Genomic DNA, 11,860 nt, shown 5'->3' on the forward strand with positions numbered 1-11,860 from the left:
CCACGTGCCGCCATCTTGTAGCAGAACTTCACTTGCGTTAGCATCCCATTGACTCCCATTCATTTTGGCGTCACTTTGACAGCGAATAACTTTACATCTGAGGCGTTTAAAGACTCCATTTGTCCATTATTTATTTCTAAAGATACACGACAATGTATAAAGGGCTCCATTACCTTCTATGTTACATTATGGCCCCGTAGAAACAGTTTTTGTAAAAATAGGCTAACGATTGCGTCATAACCACTCGACTCTCTGTCGCACAGTAGAGAAATTACCGTACAGACAGGAGGAGAAGCTCGCAGGCAATAGTATGCATTAACTTAATATGGCGTACTGGCGTTACATTTTAAAATACTATACAAAATAATTAATCAGAATACTTACTCTTGCTCACTCACGCCAAAGAATTCCCCGCTCAAGCTCGCCGTCTCTGCAAGATTAACGATGGCAGTTTGCACGCACATCTACTAGAAGATTTACATCTGTCAGACAGGTTGCTGACGTCATCAAGCTTAGTTTGAGTCTGCGCGTCAGAAACGGAAGTGCTAAAAATCGCTAAAAATGGGCTTCACTTGTCTCAATTGAGTTCCAATGGGGTCGCTGTGTCCATTTCTTTTACTGTCTATGTTCTACTTACGGAACGAACGCGGCGCCAGTTTCGTTTTTTTTTTTTCGTAAGTTGAATAGGGAATGCGTAGAACATTCAGCGTAAGCGTTATGAAGAATGGAAAGTACGTTCAAGGCAATATTTTGTTTATAAAGCATAAACGGTTGTATTTTTTTCGAAAATGACCTATCGTTTTGCTAGATAAGACCCTTATTACTCATCTGGTATCGTTTAAAGCCCTTGAAGCTGCACTGAAACTGTAATATGGACCTTCAATCTGTTGGTAGCCATTGAAATACACTATAAGGAGAATAATCCTGGAATGTTTTCATCAAAAACCTTCATTTCTTTTCGACTGACGAAAGAAAGACGTGAACATCTTGGATGGCATGGGGGTGAGTAAATTTATCAGGAAAAGTGTATTTAAAAGTGGACTACTCCTTTAACTTAATTTTTGTGGTACTTCCTGTTTTATTCCTCAATTCAAATTACTTGAAAGAAAAGGGGCATTGTCAGTTCAATTATGGTGCATTATCCTTCTTCAAACATGCTTGACAAACAATGCAGAAAGCACAAGATGGCAAAGAAACAATCTACAAAGGGTTAAGACACTGTGTGGATGGCAAAAAAAGCCACATAAATATAAGATGGGCAGAAGCTCCTACTACTTAATCACCCTGAAAAAAACATCATGTCTGTGTTTGACTGACTTACACACAAACAGAGAGAGGGGGGTCCTGGGCTGAAAAAAAAAGGCCCATGGGTGTCTCTGCATAATCCAGAGCATAGTCTTTGATGCTGCATCTTAGAGCCAGTGAGAAACCCAGCTCATCTGGAATGCGCCAAGCACAAACAAACACTCCTTCAACCTCCTAATATTGTAACTGGAAGATAAGAGCTGCTCCATAAGTGATGAGCATTAGAGAAGTGCAGCTGGCGCATGGAAGCAGGCGGGCCACGTGGATGTGCAGCCAGTCAGGCAGAAGCTTCTTCGGATCACTCTTCTTCCCACTCCCTCTGATTCTTTCTCTCGCTGTCTCTTCCTCTCCCACACTTTCTGTCTCTCTGCAGGAAAGAGTATGCCTCGCTGCATGTCACGTGACGTCACCGAGAGCTACGCAGATGATTCATAGCACAAATTATTTTGGCTGAAAAGACAGAAGCTGTCTGTGTTCTGATATGCTATTTTTATCTATTTTTCAGCAAGTCATGTCTATGTATATTCTGCTGAGTTTCTGATCGCCAAATTTAAGTGGACACTGCCTTTGTAATTAATGGTTTTGGCTAGGCTTCTTAACTCCAGGGATGAGAATCGTAAGGAATTTAATGATTCCTCTTAATGATTCTAGCTTCTTAACTGTGGCATTAATGATTCTTTTAGTACTTCTGAGGAATAAATATTTGGAATAAACAAATACATTTCTTATTGCATTTACTTCCCTCAGTCTGTTGCCAAACCAGATGAGATTATTTCAGATACAAGTAACGACAGACAAATCAGAAACAATTATTTGTTATATTCAACAAATAATCTTTAAAACTCGCTCTAGGGTTTGTGGACTCATCCCCCAAAAGACCAACTTGGGCAAGAAAGGCCTCAGTGACCATGGATGCCAACTGATAAGATGTTTTTTTTTTTTTTTTGCTCTAAAGAATGTTGTCACGTGGAAAAGCAGAGGCCATAGGAAAAACCCATAGTCCTTTAATCAGACTTTCCTGCATTATAGACGAACTGTTGAATAAAGGAACATTGTGTGTGTGATTATAACTGTCTTGTACAGTGTATCTTGCTTTGTATGTTGTTTTATGCACTCTTTATGAGTGAATTACTAGTTAATGTAACCCTACCCATATCGTGTCTCTTATGTAATTAATACTCATTTAACTACTCACACTTTCATGTAGCTCACCTCCACATAGAATGCAGTGTGTGTTTGTTGTATTAATCGGAGTATAAATGGACACAAACCCACCAGGCCCATTTTAATCACAAAGAGCCATAAAACTCCTCACAGAGGAATTTTCCACACAGAAATTCCACCTTTCTCATTGGTCAGGTCAATCCTAAGAAGTGTGACTTTTCCCAGACTTTAAAGAGCCACACACAGTTCCGCTTGCTTTCTTACTCCTCCGACTGACTCTCGTCATCTCCTGGTTGCTGTGTGGCCTCTCTGGCTCAGGGCCAGCAGGCCTCAACCTGCACTCCAGCCATGTGCTTACCTTGAAGAGAGAGAGAGAACTACTTTCCCAACTACAAGAGTCAAACGAACCATGCAAGTTCATCATAATTTCTTCATTCAACGCAGGAGAAATCGATTGCTAACTTCAGCACCATTGGACCGAACCATCAAGAATTTCTCCTGAGACTGCATATCTGGACACTCTTCAACAGCTAAGGCATTTGCAAGTATCGTACATTTGAACACTAAACAAAGATTTAGTATTAAGTTGTAAACCCCTTTGTTAACAAAGGTGCTTTATAGTGAGAAACTGATGGTTCTTCCTGTCAGTTATATGACTCTTTTCATAGCTGCATTCCTCTGTTATGTTGTGGTTTCATTAACTTCCACTTTCTCATTTCCCGTGTATGCGTGATTTGTATGTCTGTGTTTGTTAGATTAGTTATGTATTTTATGTGTTATGTGTTTGAATAAACCATCAATTTTTCTACATTCTTAAAACGTGCATCTTGCTTTATTAGGAACTTCCTGATTAAAGTTCCAACAACATTTAACAAACTTCTTAAAGTGACATGAACATAAGCAAGAATGTTGCACTTTATACATAGTACATTTCTTGTATCAAGTCTATTACTCAGTGTTTGCACAATCACACACACACAAAATTTTGTGTTTATGAGCAAGTGTCTGCAATGGCTATTTTGTGATATTTAAAGAGATTAAGGTCCACATAAGGTGAATCTGCAGCTTTAAAAAAACTGTCATTGAAAAATCTTAGTTCTTTTATTCTACGAGATAAACTTGGAACACTTGTTACTTAAACTATATGCTTCATGGAAAATGAGCTGAGATGTAGTTTATTTATAGTGTTCCCATCCCATACTTAAGTCCTCTGAGAAATAGCTATAGCTCAGAAGCGTTTATTCCTCTTAATGCAGAGTTCAGCTCCAACACACCTGCCTGGAAGTTTTCGGTGATCCTAAAGACCTTAATTAGCTGCTTCAGGTGAGTTTAATTAGGGCTGGAGATAAACTTAGCTGAAAAAAAAATTGAACACATCTGCCAAAGTGGTTCCATTTGATGTTGAAGCATTAATAGATTTTAGATAAATGGATTAAATAACCAGAATTTAACGATACTATAATCATAGTTAGAGTATTTGGTCTCAGGAGCTCTGATGTCACCTCGAGCGTTCGTGGCCGCTCCTCCCATCAACGCCCCTCATGGATGCTTCCACCATCAGTTCTTCGGTGGAGTCTCTAGGTGTGTTCGAGCTCATGCGGCACTGCGCAGACCGATCGGCGGCTGACTTGAAGCAGTGCATTCCAGTTAGTACTTTTGTCTGACTTGAGCTGGCGCTGAAGGCATGTGACTGTGACGTGTGATTTCAAAGTACTGCGAGAGCGATTCGAGAGCAGCCATCCGAGTCAGCCAGCGCAGCATCTCAAGAGGAGCTGCACGAGTTCTGATGACGACACAGCTGTTTCATGATTGGCCGGTTTCACCGCATGACAACGATCACGTGCGTTTCATGTTTATTGTCACGCCTTCAGTTCCACTAATGCTCACAAATCTGTATTTTTATAACCGTTAAAGTTCTTTTCATGTAGTCACAAAGTTATATTGTGTCGTGTTTATCAAAATAAAACTGATAAAAAGCGTAGACCCCGTTACACTGGTATTTAAATAATAAATGCTTATGTTGTACTTTATTATTGTAAAAATACGCTGTAAGCAGTACATAAAGTATTGAATGAAAATGTATTTTTGAAAGATCGGAGTGTTAGTCAAATATTGCATTTATTTCACTTCAGTTGTGATAAAGTATGCAAGCGCAGCGCGAGCGTCACTACGGGAAGCAGAAAGTGTCCAACTTCACGTCTCCGTTTTCAGCTCCTCCCCACCTGCACACGGCTACTCTCGCCGATCGGTTGCATCCGGCCGCAGCCGATGTCGAACACACCTTCTACCTGTTTCTGCCAGCCCTCTGCCAGCTCCTTCTTTCCAGCCCTTCTCCAGCTCCTCGCCCGCCTCCAAAGCCTCCACCCTCATCTGTTAATTTGTTTTTGTTATGGCGTGGGGTCACACCTTCTTGGAGGGGGCGTAATGTCACAGTTATGTTCAGTTTGTTGAGCTTCCCCCATCCGATTTTTTTTTTCCCTTGTCTCAAGAAATATCTGCGTACACACGAAACCACTGAAACCAACTCAAAACGATGTATTATACATGCCAGATCAGTATGTGGCACTGTAATTCTGCCACAGAGATAGACTAAAAATGGAGAATAAGACTTGGAGCATGCGCATAAACCTTGCGCGCTGTATACAAACTTTAGTAAAGTTTAGAAATAAAATTTTATTTTAGTAAAGCTAATAGGCTAATAGCTTCTGCAGCACGAACACAAGCATGTAGTCCGCTGTTGTTGTTGTTATTGTTGTTGCTGTTACGTGACTGTCACGTTCCCATTCATTCCTGGACTACATTTCCCACAATCCTCCCTGGCAATCACCTGCACTCCCTTCACCAATCAGTAATCACCACACCCAGCTGCAGCATATTATCTGGACTATTTAAACCATTCACACACTCACATACTTTGCAAGGTCTTGTTAACTTTCGTTACAGTTCTGAGCATTCTTGATTCTTGTTTGTCTGCCTGTTTCTGATCCTGTCTGTTCCTCGTTTATGATACTCTGCTGCCAGCCCTTTGGACCCTTTGCTCTGTTTTGGATTTACGTTTGTTATCTGCCAGCCCTGACCCGTTGCCTGTTACTCGACTACGATTCTGCCTGCTCTCTGCCATTCCTGTTTGCTGTTGTTCCACCTTTGCCTGTTTGACTACGAACTCTGTTTAAATAAAGCTGCAAATGGATCTTACCCTGAGTCCCGCCTCGTTTCAGTGACGTAGTGATGCCTGACTAGGGTCAACATGTGGGGTGATGACGTCATTGTTTCACAAAATATACGGATTGGCTGTACACATGAAATGCAAGGGTTTCAGATTTATCCACTCTGGGACCCGGTTTCAAAATATACTGGTTCCATGCTCCAAAAATGCCAGATCCGTCTGGAGGAAACGCTTATACGATCCCAATTTTTTGCGTATGCATCTAAATGCATCTCCGTTTTCCCGCCTCCTTTTAGTTGTCATGGTAATTAATTTGATCACAGGTGTTCATCATTTACCGTGTATTTAAGTTGCTGCCTTTTCACACTAGTTGTCTGGTATTGCTCGTGTTGAGTCACACTGTTATACTGTTGGAGTATGTTTCTAGTTCTAAAATAAACCTTGTTTGATTTTTGTATTCATCTTCGTCTTCAATGGAGCAAACCATGACAGACGTAGAATCAACATCATAGTGTAACGCTGATTCAATGACATTACCATTGTTTTTTTTTTTTGTTTTTGTTTTTTTTTAAACCTCACCTTTGTTTCAACATTAATTGCGGGTGCAAAAGTGATATAGAACCAACATCTCTTTGTAATGCTAATTCAATGCAATTAGCGTTGACACATCACCATTGACGTTATTTCAATAATTGCTCTCTATCTGGGGTGCGTTTCCCAAAAGCATCGTTAGCCAACTAACATCGCAAGTTCCGTCGTTACTTACATAGTTCAATGATTTGGTGTTTCCAGAAACCATAGTTCAAACGAACATTCGCAAACTGCATCGCAAACTTGTGTGGTTGGAACGACTGCTCTTCAAGCTGTGGTTAGAAGCTTAGTTTCTTGTTTTTAAGACATGGGGACTTAATAAATTGCTATCTTGAGCAAAATAAGCAAGCTGACATTAAGTAAAATGTACAACCTATCTTTTATTTGGAATATATACAAATGTCATTTACATAGTAAAATTTAGTGTGTCAAGAGATTTAAAATAACATAGAAAAATGAGAATTGGTCCTCAGATGCCATGTCTGTAGGCTAATTTATAGCAAAAAATCTAGCATTAATTTGATCTCAAATGGATTCATTTAAAGAAGTTATTACTCCACCACCTGCGTGACATCATTCGCCAATGTGGCTGAACAACAGGTTTGCAACAATACGGTTTAGGGAAACAGTCGTGACTAGCTAGTTGATTTGTTCAACAATGCATCGTATTATGGTAGTTAAACAGCGAGTTATGTCATTGTAAGGGAAACGCACCCCTGGGTAGCTGATCTCACTGCTTTTCAGTCACTAAAAAGAACCCTATAAGATTAATTAGTATGGGAATTAGTCTACACAAGTCACACTGTGTGTTTTTGATTCACTAACCATTATATTTCTCAGTCATATTTCTCAGTTCCGGTCTGTATCAGCGGAAGAATGCACATACGGAAATGATTCTGTTCCTGTATTTATAATGGACAGAGCCAGTTCTGAATAGGAACTTCCTATTTATACAAACATGCCATGCCAAGTATGTCAATGGACTGCATCTAATATGATCAAGCACATTATAGCACTGGCATCTATAAAATTGCATGAAGATTAAAATCAATACCCTCATATTTGGCCTGTTAGACAAACAGTTTGAGTTTACTCAGAGGAGCTAATAAAGCTTGATGTCATTAGTTCAGTCCTGCTTTCTGGCTTCCACCATTAGTCTTTAATTTCCCTAATGTTGTACTTCACTTCATTGAACACTGCAGGTTTGCCCATTATATATTTTTTGCTCTAATATAACAACTGTTTGACTTAAAATATTCAGATGGCATTGCCTGGTTTTTGATTTACCAATTAAACTGAATGCATAACGGATTGTGTTTTGTCTTTGAGATGATGAACAAATGGACTGCCTTAAAGAGTGAATTGCCTTGGCTCAGGTAAACATGTGTGAGTGTGAGTAGTTGACTGTCTTTCAGATTTAGAGCATACTGTAGAGTGGACATAATGTTCCAGCTGTCAACAATGTGATTTAAAGGACCCTGTAGATACTAAATTCTCCTCTAGTCTTTGTGATTTCCTATGGCATTGCTCCATGAATTAAAGGTTGATAAGTCCAAATGCTGTGCCTCGTCAAACACCATTTTTGGTTTCAGCCTTTAGGCTTGTAATCTTGCATAAAACACATTGTTTCAGGCATTAGGTCTGGTGTCATCCTCCATGTGTAGACCTGCAGAGCCCCTGTCATCATAGAGTTTTAATACAATAACTGTTTGACCTCTTGCTGTTAACCAATTTTTGTTCTTTCTCCCTGCCTGTCTGCTTTCATTTCTTTCTTTTGACATGCATGGAGGGGGTAGGGAATAGAATAACAAGTGAGAGACATTCAAAAATTATAATATATGCAGCACTGTGTGGCAAACATGCTGTTTGACAGTGCACGTCAAAGTGTCTGTTACCCCAGCATGTTAATTAAGATACAATGTTTTTAATTTCTGTTTCCTGATTTTTACCTCAGTGTGTTCTTCCTCTCGTTGATGGGCCGACCTTGCTTTCATGCTGCTAATGGTGCACATTTGCACTCTGCCATGATGCCCAGAGACATTTGGAGATAAAGATAGACAAAAATTATTACAAGGAAAAACAATACCAGCTAATTGCCCACATCACCGCACAGGTACAAACTGCTCACATCCGAACAAACAGCTCTGTGGTGCCAAATAAGGATTTTCGCTGGCAATGGCTTAATTGTTATTCCTCTCAGTTTTGTGCAGGCTCATGCTTTTCTGAGGCGGTCAGAGCAAGTGTGGTGGCTCAGTTCTCCTTGGGATGATGTCTTGTGTGTTTACAGTCCTCAGGCTGTCACAGCATAGAAATACCCTGTGGGAAAAAATAGCTTGAGCTTATTTAACAGTATTAATCGGGCAATGTTTTGTTTTAGTCATAGTTTTTGTCAAAACTGTCCATTAAATACAATCAATATTTTGTCATGTCATATTCATTTTAGTGTGTTTTAATCGGACTGAAATGAAATAGAATTTTAGTCAAAGAAAACAACATTGTATATGATGCAAAAAAGCAAGATGGCAACATTGTAAATGCCCATTTAAAACTTTGTCATGATTTGGTTCGATACACAGTGATCTCATGATGATCTCAATCTCATGATACTTTGAACAAAGCCAAAATAAAGTTAAAATGGCAAGTTTTTAATCATTAATTCTAACACATATGGTAAACAGACACAACTCCCTGCCTGCCCCAAGTACTGTAAGCGGAGGAGGAGGAAGCAAGCCGCTCATTAAAAATGCTAAATGGTATTACATCAGGAGTGGACTTGAATAGGATTGGACTTGGTCCTTCTCCCACATGCATAGGGCAATAGAAATTAAATAAAAATGAAAGTATAAAGTTTGAGAACTTTCAGTCTCCGCCTCCGAGCAAGCAGCGCCATCCGAGCAAGCAGGGTTCCGAGCAAGCAGCGCCAGTTCGAATCCAGCCGCCGCCGAGCTACATATTTTCCCTCCCTGCCTCCCTCTCCCGCCTCCTTTGGTCAAGCTGCCCAGTCTAACCTCTGGGCGATTACCTTCAGCTCCAACCTCCCTCGTCTCCACCCCATCAGTCTCCAGCCTCACAAGTCTCCGTAAAGTATGCACTCCTCCGTCTCCGCTCCGTCCCTCCGTCCCTCGTTTCCAGTTGGCTTCCTCATCAGTTCCGCCATCTCCCGCCGGCTTCAGCCTGGGCTCGGCGACAATTCGGCTTCGGCTCCTCAACCTAATGGCTGCCCGCTGCATACCAGTGCATGACCCGCCATGGCTGCCCGCTGCATGACCCGCCATGGCTGCCCGCTGCACCTGACCCGCCATGGCTGCCCGCTGCAATGACCCGCCATGGCTGCCCGTATACCTGACCCGCCATAGCTGCCCGCTATATCTCGGAAGTTGCCCGTGCATGTCTGCCCGTCACCTGACCCGCCATGGCTGCCCGCTGCATAGCAGTTCGTTTTGTTCCGCAAAAACCCGCCATGGCTGCCTTCAGCCCCTGACCCGCCATTGTCAGCCCCTGACCCGCCATGGCTGTTCAGCCCCTAGTTGCCTTCAGCCCCTGACCCGCCATGGCTGCCTTCATACCCGCCAGCGTCAGCCCCTAATTTTTACAGTTGTAAACATGATGGCTTTCTTCCTCCATGAGGGGGTTTGGCAACTTGACTTTGTTTCCAGGAGGACCGATAAAGAACGCGACACACAAGTCTTCCGGAAATCCTGTAGAATTCAGCCAATCAAATGACGACCTCGAAACTCCAGAGGTGTTTGCCATTTTGTGTGCCTTATTGAACAGACGTTCAGTGTGACATCTGAGGCTGAGACTAGGGCAAACCAGTCTTTTTCAGCAGGTTAGATCTTCAAACCTTTATCTATATACTTTTCATACTTATATGCTTGCTCAAATTAAGCTTTAGCTTCCTCTACTGCTTCAGAGCTACTATTAATACTTCACAATCGAAACACTGACACAGTGGGAAGCTATTCACAGGAATGCTTAGCTTCACAGTGATATTGAATTAGATGGTTAATAAAAACAAAATTCCAACTTCAAAGACTGTTTTGTAATCTACGGTTTGCACACTATCATCCTAATACATTTAAAGGGCCTCTCGCTAAGCCACCAGCAGTAATTCAATGCCTTTTATTTTCAAGATCTCATTGTAAAATAGAGATATTTCCAGCAATTCACGTCCTGCTGTGACAATATAAACAAGTCCGTGTGAAAGGTTCTGAGGGAATCTGAGGGACTGGACCGGATCTATTGAAAATCAGCTCGCAGAAGTTGAGTGAAAGGCTTTGGCTAAAGCTGCTGACTGTAATCTTGAGAGACTGGGTCAAGCTAGGGACTCAGAAATCATTAGTGCTACTGACGAGGCAGGATCTCAACTGCCTAACTCACTCATTAGATGGAGAACAGTGAGGGGAGTTGAAAGACAATGCGTCACAAACTTGTGCTTGATTTGTTGTGCACTTTCTGTCAAAGGAAAACACCCAAGCATCTATGGCCAAAATAATGTGTAATTGATCCTTAACAGCACACACTCACCCTATTCAGTGTTCCTGCAGCTCAAACTATAGAGTTTGGCACAAATAAAGTCAAGGTCATGGGTTCATTTCTTTTCTATGACAGCTGGAGAGATGCAGGCATCAATTCATAACTGCGTACCATATGCGGCATCCAAGACTGAGGTTATTTGATCCTTGAATATTACGCAAATGGGGTGCTTTATTATAAAAAATTTGCATAATTCAATTTTAAGTTAATTACATGGATTATTCAAATGTTTTACTTTTCCTCGGTTGATTTCTTACTATCCTTCACACTCATCACTCACCTCCAAGAAGCCTGGGGTATATGCAGGGTGCCAAGCAATTCTCCATCTCTCCAGGGTGCTTTCAGCCCAGCCGAGACACTCCTTTCCAGAGGGTTTGGGTGCTTACTGTGTCCTGTTTGCTGTTGTGTCCTCTGTTGTGACTGATGACTCCACGGGGTTCTCAGCCTAGAGGCACAGAGGCCTCTTCACCAGACACCAAACTCGCTGATCAATACAGGCTCAACGCAGCAGGAGAGTATTTGTCCTTTGTATCCTGAACACACATCTAGACAGAAAACACAACTGTTCAAGCAACAGAATAGCAATGTTTTGATGTAGTTCAGATCATTTGGTGATGCAAACATTTAGAGACTGGGACTGGAGACATTGCTGAGATTTTAAACTACCGTGCACTTCTACAGTAAGTGTCATGTTTTAAAACACAACATGGCCTTACCTAAACCTTACTAATGCTAATGACTTTACCTAAACAACACACTGGCAAACAGATGGAGCCTTCTCATCTAAGAAAAAAAGAGCATCCAGCCTCAGCTAAAATATTCATCAGTTCGAGTGCAGATCAAAGCAAGTTCTGGGGCAAGAAATTAAACTAAAACAACAACAAAAAGCCTTGGTTTGCCTCTCTCTCTCTCTCTCTCTCTCTCAATATATATATATATATATATATATATATATATATATATATATATATATATATACACACATACCGATCTGGCATAACATTATGACCCCCTTTTGCTGCCAAAACAGCCCTGACCCATCGAGGCATGGACTCCACTAGACCCCTGAAAGTGTGCTGTTGTTTCTGGCACAAGATG

General features: G+C 41.3%; 1 long non-coding RNA gene across 1 annotated transcript; it reads right to left on the minus strand.

Annotated features, from left to right (window-relative positions):
* Window positions 1-1,104: 1,104 nt before the first annotated feature.
* Window positions 1,105-11,302, minus strand: LOC125275696. The gene is made up of 4 exons (XR_007186491.1): window positions 11,043-11,302; window positions 8,355-8,542; window positions 8,176-8,245; window positions 1,105-2,827 (listed from the first exon to the last, which is right to left on the minus strand). It is a non-coding gene; the product is annotated as an uncharacterized LOC125275696 (long non-coding RNA).
* Between the last annotated feature and the right edge of the window lie 558 nt (window positions 11,303-11,860).

This window comes from Megalobrama amblycephala, linkage group LG1, assembly GCF_018812025.1.
Source record: "Megalobrama amblycephala isolate DHTTF-2021 linkage group LG1, ASM1881202v1, whole genome shotgun sequence".
NCBI classification, from domain to species: domain Eukaryota; kingdom Metazoa; phylum Chordata; class Actinopteri; order Cypriniformes; family Xenocyprididae; genus Megalobrama; species Megalobrama amblycephala.